This window comes from Thamnophis elegans, chromosome 10 (assembly GCF_009769535.1).
Source record: "Thamnophis elegans isolate rThaEle1 chromosome 10, rThaEle1.pri, whole genome shotgun sequence".
In the NCBI taxonomy this organism is placed as follows: Eukaryota; Metazoa; Chordata; class Lepidosauria; order Squamata; family Colubridae; genus Thamnophis; species Thamnophis elegans.
This window is the reverse complement of record NC_045550.1, coordinates 53,393,633-53,406,912: the sequence shown is the minus strand read 5'-3', so window position 1 is coordinate 53,406,912 and position 13,280 is coordinate 53,393,633. Positions and strand designations below refer to the sequence as shown.

The window sequence follows — 13,280 nt, the reverse complement described above, 5'->3', positions numbered from 1 at the left end:
ACGCCCCAAGCCGGGCGAGGACCCTGAGAAGTTTTCAAGCGAGGCGAAGAAAGTCTCTCCCTCCCCCCCCCCCTCACCACGAGTCCGCCCCAAATGCCGGAGAAGGAATTCGAGCACTTCAGGAAGCCGAGCCGGCGGGACTGCGCCGGGTTTCCTAGACGCCTTTCTTTGGCCAGCGAGGACTGCTGCGAAAGCTCCTAGGAAGAAGGGAGGGCGCGTAAAGGCAGCTGGGGGGGCGGATGTAGAAATCTCCTCAGGAGAGGTTGCTGACAGCTGTTTGAAGGATTGGTTGGCGTTATTGTTATTGTTTTATTTTGCAATCCTCCCTTTCCCCCCTTTCTCCAACCCATCGCTCCCCCCACCCCATTCCAAGGAAAGGAAGGATTTTTGGGGGAGAAACGTCGGGATCTGAGCCGGGCAAGGTAAGACGATCGCACGCGCCGTCTCTTCAGAAGGAGGAGAAGGAGCGCGCGCGGGGAGCGGGGGGGTGTTGTTTCCACGAGGCCCGGACAACTTTCGCTGTCTTCTCCCCCCCCCCCCGGTGCGGTTTGTGTCTTTCTCTCCCCCCCCAAAAAAAACGTCACCCACAAAGCTTAAGATAAGAACCTTTGTTTCTTTTCCTCCGGCGCTGCTCTCCTCCCCTCCCCCCTCCCCAAACGGTCGATCCTGCAGCTGTTGTCATCTGTCGCTGGGGCCAAAAAGGCTTCGAAGGGTGGGAGGGGGGGGGAGACAGCGAGAGGTGTGGGGCGGGAAAGAGGGGGTGAGATGTGACTCCCGTCCATCTCCCCACGAATCTCGGTTCTTGCTTAAAGGAGGCCCACGCGGAAAATTAGGGAACAGGTTAAAAAAAAAATCCCTCTGTGGATCCGAATTCCTCATGCAACCGGGAAACCGCCGCCGTACTACTTATATTGCAGGTTAGTAGCCAAGCGGTCGATTGCAGCGATTCGGTGAGAAGTTAAGAATTAAGGGCGAAGCGGTTCTTGGAGCGTTTTTTCCTTCCTTTCCCCGCTTTTTTTTTTTGCTTCTAAATGTGTTTTGGCGAGAAAGTCTGGCAGGTTTGATTGATTTTAATCCACTGGGCAGAAGGCTTCTCTTGATCTTTTGAAATAAAGAACTCGAATAAGTATAGCGCTATGCCACGGCATGAATGAAGGGAGGAAGAAAGAAAGAGAACGGAATAAATCAATCAGTGGCATTAGGCGGACTAGGTTGGGAAAGGCAGAGAAAGTGAAGGGTCGCGACCTGAAGCAGTTTTACTTTTTTTTTCTACCCAAAAGCTACCAGTTTGTTCAAATGCAGCAACTGGAAGGGGGGTGGGAGAGAGGAAGCAAACCAGTCCCCAAACCCTGATCTTGAACTTTAGGGGTGGGTTGCGGGGATTCCTGCTTCAGAAATAGTTTGCGTTTGAAGAAGTCTAAATGAAAAATGAATATTCAAGGTGTGGGATTAGAAGGCTTTCAGTCCTTTTACGCTGCCTAGATTCTCTTGATTAATAGAACTTCTGGATCTTGAATGGACATTTGAAAAGTGGCACCTCTGAAAAGTGGGGATGGGGTGGGAACAATCAGAGGGTGTCCTTAAGGAAAAGGATAAGTGCTTGAAAGGCAGCATAACTCATCTATCCATTTCCAATAGCCTCCTGCCCAGTTCTTCCTGGACTTCAGGAAGAGGCCCAGATAAATCTGGATTGGCCTCCTGCACTCTCGTCTTTATTCTATATATGTGCAAAGTATTCCTCTGCCCTGTGTCCACAAGCCATTTCTCTGAACACAAGGAAGCTGTTCTGAAGCACACTGGTTTTGTTCCTTGGGCATTGTCACCCAAAGGACTGGTTTTTATTTTATTTTACTTTGCGTCATTTTTTTTATTGGTTGCCTCCCAGATGATCCAGCCAAAGTCTCAGGGGACAGTTATGAGGTAGTGGGTTTCTTCTGGAGGGAGGAGGTGGAAGTAATTTTTGCTCTGGAAGCTGAAAACTCAACTTTTCTTTCTGCGTGCAGTGGAGGCGCTGGGCCAAATGCACAAGCCCCATGTGTAAAAAGATTCCAAGGCTTAATTCTTCTCCTGAAATTGACTTTGAAGTGGGTTTTCACCCCTGGCCGGCCCCTCTTTTCGGGGCATGCACTTAAACATTAAAAATTGGTGGCACCCTTGTTGGTTTTAAGTGCCTGCTGCTTAACAAAACATACAAGAGGCACTTTCTTAGTGCTCCGTTGCCTGTGCCCTGGGCTTTTTGTGCCTCTTGAAGTTTTGTGAAGAGTTAATGATCTAAAAATGCTTCTGGGTGATTACCTGAACTCTTGGTGAAAAATGCTTTCGGGCTAGGAACATATTGCCCTCCAATTTTTGACTTTAACCTCAGGTGAGCCAGAATACCGTAGTTTTATCCACTAGATTCATTTAATTGCTGAATTGGAGCTAGGATCTGAGATTGTTTAGTCTTTCAGAGGAAACTTAATTTAGGATTTTATTATATAAGATGACAAAAGGTACCAGGATTCTTAAGATATATACCGTTCAAAAACAAGAATTGCTATGAATCTAAACATGTATTTTACGTGTCAGTCTTTGCATAATCTCTTCCCTTCTACAATTTTCCATAAACTTATATTGGTTTGGTGGTGTTTTGTTGTTGTTGATAGTGAGGGTAGTTTTGTTTTGTTTTTGCAATTTTACCATGAGGTTTTGTCTAAAACCGGACATGGAAAATCTGTGACACTAAGGAGTCTTAATGTACATTTTGACATACTTAGCTGAAATCTCAGATGAGGCCTCTAGACAGGCAGATTGTGATGTTGTATTATAATATTTAGGCTTTTTTATAATATTGTTATGATGCATTATTTCTACTATAACCTGTAGCAATCACATTAAGTTTGCAATATTTTTTCATCTGAATCAATTTAGGGGCATATGCCAAAAGCAGCTACATTCTGTACAAGTGTTTACACTTCACTGTATTTATTTTCTTTGGTGTGGTATAAAAGGGGCCCTGTTATTAGGCAATTCTTGCAGTTTTATCCCTTGACCGCATATTATATAAAACTTAAAGAACAATTACTTCTTCTAAACCTAGTCTTTTTCTAACCTATGAAATTTTGTATTGGAAAAGATATATTAAATGTAAACTGTTAAGAGACAATTTACAAATATGACGCTAGCCAATTTTGCATTTGTTTGCCAATAATCAAACCTAACATTTTGTAATTTTGTAAAAAGTCAGGACTATTCATATGAGTTTTCATTAAAGAACTCTTGGGATTTTTCCACTGTATTTTGATTATAGACAAATATATTGCAAGAGGTATAGCTGTGACAGAGTAATTGGTCTTTTAATTACTGGGTCCCATTTAATTGTTTTTGTGAAGTCCACTGAAGAAGCATACTTCATTATAAAACACACTTAAGCTCTTTTCTGTTTGTTTATTTGAAGGACTGTGATTTATTTTCAAAATATCTGAATGAGACCAAAGCAACAGCAATGTCTTGTTTTCTGTTTTCTCTCTAGATCTTGGATGAGCATTACAATGTGAAATTCTGCATTGATGCCAGCCAGCCAGATGTAGGAAATTGGCTAAAGTATATCAAATTTGCTGGATGCTACTATCAACCTAATCTTGTTGCATGTCAAATAAGTGATCAGGTATGTAGTGAACATTTTCTGAACTTATTTTTAGCAGCTTTCCATGGGAGAAAACAAAATAGCAGCCAACCTCAAGTTGTCCATGTGTGCTAGTGTAATTATTGGATAGAGGTGTGAAGGAGATGAAACAGTTTAAAAGCAAAATATACGTTTACAAAAGCATTGCTACCCATGTTAATACATTTTTGGCTACATTTATTTTAAGAGTGAAACACAGGATGCATATTTTTATACATATGTGAAGTTATCTGCTTTTGTGTGCTTTTAATATTTGGAAATTAAAATGTGGTTAACTAGAATATTTAATTCTTAGTTTTAAATTTTAGAAATATTTGACACACATTTCTGAAATGGAAAGCTTTTTTTTTTTTTTTAAAAAAAAGAACAACTTTACCAATATGATTCGGGTATCTGCTACCTATCAGTTATGAGGCATTTTTGTTTTGTAAACATGGATAATTTTGCCCTCTATTATTAACAAAATTGGTTTCACTTTTTCTTGATAATTTAGGCTTGTCAAGGATGATAGGAACTAAAATATGATTATATTTGTTCTTTTAAATTTTGAGGGATAGAATTCCTGAGTGGCTTTGTTTTGGAATGGAATAGTATTTGTCTTTGTGTCTTTGATTCAAATACATATTTTAACTGTGAATACAAATTCATATTTTTGCCCTTTTAAAAATTATAGGATGAAATAGTTGAGGTTGACTGGATTTTTTAAAAAAATATATCAGTATTTTTCATATTAATAAATGACCATTTCTTAGAGTGGAAAACAACCTGATCCATTTTTATATTAAAGATTGAGTCTACAATCTTCGCTATGCATTTTCTTAGTACGTGCTTACTTACATACTTACCTGCAAGGGCAGTATCAGTGAACTAATTGGAACATGCTTCTCAGTAGATTTAGAGAATTGCTCTGTAAATCAGGTGTAGTTTTCATACTTGTTATTTTATTTAATTACCCTTTATATAGCACGGTAAATAAAATCACAAGTAGGTAGAAATCTTCAATAGATAACAGTTTCTTGCCAATCAGATCCTTCCTGTAATCAGTTTGTTCTTATCTATTCTGCTGTTTACAGCATCCCACAAATTCCGCAGGGCAAAATAGCATATGCATTGTTTAAAATTTGTGGCCATCTATCTTTTAAGCAGTGACCTCTTAAGCCCCCCCCCCCCTCTAAATATGTAGAGGAAGGATGAACAAACAGAAAAACTGGGCCCTTCCTATCAGTTTTCTGGCTTACCACATGCTATCAAGTAAAGAAGCAATAAAAGGCCATTAGCAATGAAATATACATTCAGAATGTTGCTGTCTGGTTGGCAAAGAAAAATGATCCGTCCTGAGATTGTGCAGGCAATTGCAGAAAGGAAATGGCAGTGTTGTGCTCAATTTATTTTACCTATAGTAAAGGTTTAGCTGGCCGGTGGGGGGGGGGGGAAAGGGAGGATAAGAAGGAAAATAATAATAAATAAATCCAAATGGATTTAAGAGGTGGGGGAGGGGGAGAAGGGCTGGCTTAAGGCCTGCATCTTGATCATGTACTAAAAATAAACAAAAACCATATGGCAGACTGGAAGGAGAAAACACATCTAGAATATGGAACACCCGTTCCAGCAGCTTCACCCGGTTGGGAGTGGACCCATGGAACTCATTAATTTTTGATGTTTACATTTTTCACATTTGGTAATGGCATCTGTACTCTTGCCACACTCTTTTCTTTTTTTCTAAATCATGTTTAGTTTATCTTGGGCCACTTGTAGTTCGTATTTGGGTAACTGATCTTTCTTCAACCTGTAAAATAAATAGCTACTTGTTCTTTAGGTAGCATGCCGTGATTAAAAGAAGAAAAAAATGATAGTCACGTCACACAAATCACATGCAGTTAACAATTATACGTACATTAATATGTGACGCACAATATTTCAAACCAACTTATTCATATATTAAACAGATTGGGGGATCCTTTTTTAAGCTAAATGATTGTCCATACCTGAGCTTCTTCTGTTAAGAGACGTCGAGGGTCAGGCAGCCTACAGGGTTAATACATTTTTATTACTCCAACTCAAATATGGATGGGAATTTAGTAAACTATCATGAAACATGCTGTGAATTTGATTTTATACAATTAAATGTCTGCTAAAACAGCTGAGGGTACTATTTGCCATGTTGTCACTCTCCCCATTCATCCATAAGGAAGAACGGCTGCCACTGGTGAATTAGCTCTCCTGATCACTTAATAATATATCTCAAGCAATGGGGGCATTTATTAACTGCTGAGACCAAGCAGGGATACATGATTAGCGATAGCTGTGTTAATGTCTAATTAGCTTGAATTAACCTATAAAATAAGTAGGAAACTCTCTTCTTTACCAGGAATGAAAAGGAGTTTTTATCAGGCCTAATCATAGATGAACACTATTTTACTGGGCTGAAAGTTGGAGAGACCGCGTGGCAAATGTGACTCGCAAGGTGTTGGTGACATGACTTTCAAAACATGTCTCAAAATCTAGCAGAAAGAAAAGAAAGGGGAGAAAAGAAAAAGGAAAAGAGAAAGAAAGAGAAGGAAAGAAAGAAAAGGAAAAAGAAATAAAGGGGGAGGGAGTGCAGAGGAAGGAAGAAAGGAAGGAAGAAAAAAATTGTATTCTGTTTGTGCTTAAACTTGCTTTTGGACTTTATTTGTCAAAGCTCTTTGCCACTCTCTAAGGTCATATTTCATCGCTTTGGATCAACTTTACAGTAGAACAGGCTTCCTTCTTATAACTGTATAAATAAGCTGTACCAAGATGAACAACTTCAGAATAATGTGATGCAGTCAAAATATGTATACTGAAAACAACTCATATTTCATTTGATTGGAAGTAGAGCAGGACTTTTAAGACTTAATGGGGGAGATTCGTTCTCCCTTTGCAGTAAAGTTGATCTAGAATTTCCCAGGTCTGTCGTATTATCTCCTGTCATGTCTAATAACTTTTAAAAGAGTGTAATTCAAGATGCTAACAAATAATGAATTCCAAACTCTGTGCAACTGGTTATTGCTGTTTTTCTCTGCATAAAACCCCTGATATGATGTCAGAAATTCTAATAATGTACTTTAAAGGAGTTTTATCAGTTACATTTATATTTTCCAATCTGAAATCAGTTTGGAATTGCTAGGCGGTTCAGCAATTTGCTAGAATTTTTCTTTTTCTTTTACTGGATGCAGGAAGAAATTTGGCCCATTTGGTTTCATACTAAGATTTAAGACATGTCTCTGCCTTTCTTTTCAAGGTCCTATTGCTGCTGATAGTTCAGAACAAATTAGCATCTAACGCAGGAGTATGTACTTCACATAGTTATAAATCAATGAAATAATGCAATTGTTTGTATTTGTGTATATATAAGTGCATGTTTAAAAAACTAATTGCAGCTATATTATTAGCTAACTTTTGATAGTTGGAAAATTATAATATTAAGAACCTGGTTTTGTCTGGCATAGTGAGATTGTTCAAATATATTGCATTTAAATGTAAGATATCTGCTTCTCCCATGTTATTGAAACATGGTTATTGAAGTTCACAGGTTATAAGCTCATTCAATGACCACCATGCATTTTACAAGTAGATATCTCTCATTTATTTATTAAAACAAAACTGTTGCCATCCAGCATGTGAAACAAATATAATGTTGATGTGACAAGCATGAAAGTGCAGATTCAAAAGAACTGACGTTTAGTAAAAAAAATGTATATTAATAAGAAATCTCTGGTACATCTTGAATATATGCATGCTTAATCAGCCTCAGGTTGGAAAAAAATCCATTGAATTCCAGAACTGTGCAATTGTAAATGTGCTTACTAGGGAATAATTCTTATTGAATGCAGTAGAAAGAACCTACTTCTCAGTAATTTTTAGATGCCATGTAAATGTAACAATGATAGCAACCTCTTTTGAAAAGACATTATTATGTTTCATCAACATAATGAACAGTTGATTAATTTTTGAAACAGAGGACTACTTATATTTTACATATTAAAAGCATATGCATTATATATGTACTTAGGGCTGCATTTTGTTTTAAAACAGAGGGTGCATCTTTAGTGCTTATGCCAGAATTAGATTACTTAGGAACTTTTGTCTGATTTGAAGTCATGTTTTACTATAGCATACTGTACTCTGGAAATAAACACAAAAATAATTATATATTTACTCAAGCATACAGCGTCTATATATAAAAAATTTCAAACAAACTTTCCTAGATCTTTTAAAATATATCAAATTTTTGATATATTTTATCAATTTTTTGATATATTTATCAATTTTTTAAAAAATGTTTTTATAAGTATACAAGCTCAGCAAGGGGGCCTAACTAATTATTTTCATGTTACTGAAGTTTAACTTGGTGAATTTATATTGATAGTAATTTCCTTTAGACTTCGGGTCTATCAAACATTTTTTAGATCCAATCTTTTCCAGCAAAGTTCATTAAAAAAAAGAGGAAACTTTCATCCCGAACTTAAAAATTTTTTTTTACTTGGGTGCTAGTGTTTTGTTGCTTTTTAAGCTGGTTTATTTTAGTTGATTTAATAACTCCTAACCCTGATTTAGGACCTGACAATTTTACAGTTCTCAAACTGTTTTAACTGTTTTATAGATTAGACTGAGAGCCACTGATATACCTCTTACAAGACTTCAAAAACGGAACTTGGCCACTACTGAAGAATTGTGTATTTAATATACACAAGAGCAATAAATTTAGAAAGAACTATTATTACGTTTAATTTATAACATAAATAAGAAGCTGACAAATGTATGGATGGCCAGGCCTTCTGATAAAGGATGCATTAAAACAAAAGATTCCAATTTTTATAGCTCCTTGCATAAAATAAGATACACCTTTCAACTTTTTTGAATTTCTTTGACAGTGCTATTGTACTTGCTTAGTGGAGGATAGATTTCAATGCATTTCCAGTATTATTCTTATAGAAATTGATACTTTCATTGCTGTTTTTTTTAAAGTAACTCTCATGGGATGGACAGTTTTTGGTGTAGCAATCAATAGGGGCTCCATGTTTAGAAATCAATAGGAACTTACAGAGGTCCATATTCTACTGGCCAAATTTGTGAATTTGGCTTTTACGTGCTGTTCTTGTCATACCTTTTTATCCTTTGAACAAGAACTGGATAAGAAAATCAGATATGATCTTCTACTTCCTTTTTACTTCCACGAGAAGTGCTACAAGGACCTAGAGAAGGCAATGTGAACCATAGGATTTACCTTGCCAATAAAATTCTCTTAACTCTGGGACTGACCCTAGAAAATATAGCCCTACTTTGGAGTGTTCATTCCCTTAAATTATTTGGCAGAGATACTATTTTCTTTGTGTAAAGAAACAGAGTTCCAAATGTTCATTGTTTACCAAGCCAAACATGATTTGGAAGAAGAGTAGGTGACACAAGAATTTAAGGCTGGAATTGGCTACCAAGTTACTTCTTCCCTTGTTCTTTGAATTATGTACCTATACAACAATGTTTTTTTTTTTAATTTCCAACAATGATTCTGTACTCATGGAGAGCCAAAGCAAGCTTTCTAGAAAGCTTGCAGAGATGAGAGCTGAAGGACACCAGATGTCAACCAATTCTGAAGGCCGTACCCAACTACAGAAAAAGCTGCCTTTCTTTCTTGTATTGGTCAATTTTATGGCCCTCAAAAGTAGAGTAGTGAAAATCTCACCCATTACTGACTGAAACATGCACGCAATTGATATAAGTGAAAGCAGACCTTCATACTTCAGTGAAAGGCTAGATTATCTTGTGTCCTCCAAATATTTTGGACTTTAGGAATCATAATCCTTGTCCAGAATTTAATATTAAGGCATATAGAGGAAACCATATAATTTACTCCTGCTTTATAGAGCATGAGTATCAAACTTGATTTAATTGAGGGCCTCATCAGGGTTGTGTGGTGGCCCGGCCAGGGTGGACCTGGTCAGCATGATGTCACTTGTGGCTCAAGTGCTCTGCAAGCGAAAATGGGCTCCTGAGCTCCGTTTTCAGCTGCGATGGCCTCTTGCAACCCTCTGCCAATGAAAACGGAGCTCAGGAGGGCCTCATGAAGCCCTCCTGAGGTCTGTTTTTGCTGACAGAAGCATCATGGGCTGGTCCTTCACTGTTTCCAGGTCAGCCCGGTGGGCCAGATCTAAGCACCCACAGGCCACATCCAGCCCACAGGCCTGGAGTTTGACACCCCTGTTATAGAGGTATTTGAAGATCAAGTTCAGAGGTCTTGTATTGGCTATTTTTGAGGAAGCATTCCATTCCTAAAATGGATTCCCCCACCCAAAAAAAATTATGTAATTGCAAATCCTACTAATACACATTAAGAACTTTTGGAGAGCTAAGCTTCAATAAGCAAAGCTGTATAGGCTTAATGGTGATCTAAGCATTAAGAAATGTGTTGATGGATGGTTATCTAAAAATCTTGTAAACATTTAGGATTTAATAGAGATTAAAAACACCTGATGTGGAACCAGTAAACTGTAATTCACACTGGTTTCTGGCAACCTTTTCTCTTTGAAAACATGATTAGATTAACAGAGGAAAATTCACTTTGAATTCTACCCAAGGTTGCATTGTGTCACTAAAGTCTTCCAAGAAAATCTAATTGATAAGCACTCCCTTTCTTAAACACTCCCTTTTTCGTGAGAGAAAGTTTGTTAACTGAGCTTTATCATACTGTACAAAGATGGATATCTGTGTCACAAATAGCAAAAGCCTCAATTACTATTCACTGTATTGTTTCTCAAAAAATTAGCAAGTAACTCACATCAAGTCCTAACACATGTGGGGGAATTCCAGGTTGTGCATAAATAAGTTTAGAGGAAAGAGATGGAGAAGAATTAGAAAGGAATCCATCTTTGATGATTTAAAAATGTGAATCTGTGCTCTCCTACAGCACACAAAACGAGCAAGGCTAATCTTGAATACACATATAAAATAGCCTTCTCCAAACTGATCATCTTCCATATGTAGATCTCAATTTCCAGAATTTTCACCAAGGGACATGCTGGCTGGGGAGTTGAAGTCTACACTTCCAAAGGAATGACATGGCCGTTCACATATGAATTTATGGTTTATGGTTTATTAAACTTGTATGCCGCCCTATTCCCAGGGCGACTCAGGGTAGCTAACAAACTTGTAGGGGAGGTGGTAATACAAAAAACAAACAAGACAAAACAATTACAAAAAAAAAACATTAAAACTCCTCAACAGCCACAACAATTCAAGTGGGGCTGGGAAATCATCAGCCCCAGGCCTGCCGGAACAGCCAGGTCTTAACGGCTTTGCGGAAAGCCTGAAGGGTGGTGAGGGTCCGAATCTCCACGGGGAGATCGTTCCAGAGGTCAGCTTTATTTGTCGTCCATTTAAGTGTGCATAGGAGTCTGGCCTTAGCTACTACAGTTATATTTAGTAAGTGGCAAAGTAGGAGACCAAAGGATTGTATCCTAGAACTGTTTAACAAAGAAGGAATAAATATTTCCAAATATTAATTTTCCCAACACAATTAAAAACAATTAAAGCCTTTATGATACAATAAATGCTATCTTTAGCATGGGATATCTTTGTTTAGATTCTCTGCAAAGTTTGCTTGTGCAACTGTTTCTTAGTCCAGCAGATTAATCAGGATTGTTGTGAAGATTAATTGGCTCTGAATGTGTGGAATATAAATATTAAAAACTGAAAAGAGGAAATCATTAAAAGAAAATTTATAACAAGCTCATGAATCATATCCAGAAGTTCAATCAGAACAAAGAAATAGAAAATCATACCTTGTATTGTTTTCATTACACTAAGTAATATCTGGCAGCCCCAACTCTACCTGTGGTTGGTCACTCCTAAACTCCTAGATTCTACAGACTTTAAGTAAACTTTCAATGATTTTAAACTTTAGCTACTATCAATTATATGGGACAGGTTTGGTGGTAAGTCGTTGTGGGAAATAGGGTATAAAACACCACGTTGCTTATCTCTGAAAAGAAGGCCATATTTTCCATTTCTGCCCCTCTATCTCAATCAAACAGAAGCGTATCATTGACTAAAACATTTATTTCACTAAATCTCCAAAAAGGGCCTTTTGAAAAATGTATGGTGTTGTTATTGGTTGCCAATATCCACTGGAGAATTATAAAATTCTCAGTTTTTCTTAGAGATATTTACTTTGTTCAGCTGTTATGGTGGCAATTCTGATCTGTTTTTCAATTTGTAGCAGTTTATAGTTTAAATGTTTCATCTTACTGGTTTGATTGTGCTGAGTTTTTAAAGCAGAGTAAACTGCTTTTCAAAGGACTTAACAGCCATGGTGGGAGAAGGTGTGGTTTAGAAACTGTTAATGGCTGTAGATGTGTATCTGGCCAAGTGTTTACCTGTGCACAGTGCATTCAAGGCAGATTAGATGGCAGCTATTGGGGCCAATTTGATGCATAAATATGCCAATGTCATATTGTAACTAAGAGGAAAGTTTTCTCTTCCTCCTATACAATTTCTAGACAATGAGCTACAGTGCAGATACAATCCAGTCTGATTATGCTTAGAAAAGTGGTTGCAGCAAATTTTTAGTTACTGAGACTATGGTGAGTACATGTAGGACTTTATTGATTTAGCACAGTGTTCTTTCTCATTCTGTATATGAGTGAAACTACAGAATGCACATTCATTTTACAATGCCAGCCAGCCTGCCTAACCCCTTTGGAGATTCATAAGCAAGGAAGTAATCAAAGCACAAACAAAAACAAAGACCTGATTCACACATTGCATTTAATTATATTTTGTGGAAGCGACCACAATGATTGGATTTACCCAGTATGTACTCAGTATAAACCATGGCTTGCAGATCACACAACAGAACTTGTCATTCCAAAATTAAGCATACAGGTAGTTCTCAACTTACAACAGTTCATTTAGTGATTGTTCAAAGTTACAATGGCAACTGAAAAAATTGCCGTTGTGACCTTTTTCACACTTAAGTCGGTTACAACATCACCATGGTCACCTGAACAAAATTTGGATGCTTGGCCACTAGTCCATATTTATGATGGTTGCAATGTCCCAGGGTCATCTGATCACCTTTTGCAAGCTTCTGACAAGCAAAGTTAATGGGGAAGCAATTAATAACCATGTTCCTAACTTAACATCTGCTATGATTCATTTAACAAACGTGGCAAGAAGGTTGTAAAATATGGAGCAAGTGTCACTTAACAAATGTCTCACTTAGCAACAGAAATGTTGGGCTCAATTGTGGTCGTAGGTTGAGGACTACCTGTGTATCACATCTTGATGAGTAATGTTATCTCTATCTGGGGAAAATATGGAAATGGAGCTTTATAACTTAAGGCATCAATTAAGATTCAGTGCAGACTTCCATCCATTGCTTGCAATAAGGGATCAATTTTGGGAAATATTTATGAGCGGATCTTATATGTTCTTTTCTTCTTCTTTTTCTTGTATTGCTTTGATTCAGCTCTAAATGCTGTTTCGAATATGAGATTTGAAAAATGTTAGTATTGCATGTTATACATGCAATCCACTTGGCTTGGCATTCAGATTCCCTGCTGCTGGTGAGAAAACAAACATTATGTATTCTTTGGGT

At 37.5% G+C, this 13,280-nt stretch overlaps 1 protein-coding gene across 4 annotated transcripts in view; it reads left to right on the top strand.

The window, feature by feature from the left end:
• The first annotated feature begins 312 nt into the window (after nucleotides 1-312).
• MECOM (MDS1 and EVI1 complex locus) overlaps nucleotides 313-13,280 on the top strand; it is an 86,309-nt gene continuing 73,341 nt past the window's right edge. For 2 of the 4 annotated variants that reach the window (XM_032224799.1, XM_032224797.1), the window contains exons 1-2: nucleotides 313-422; nucleotides 3,512-3,646. The gene's annotated coding sequence lies outside the window, so the exon portion shown is untranslated. Of the gene's footprint in view, nucleotides 423-3,511; nucleotides 3,647-13,280 lie in introns of those variants that run through there. The other 2 variants (XM_032224796.1, XM_032224795.1) reach the window with 1 other exon arrangement.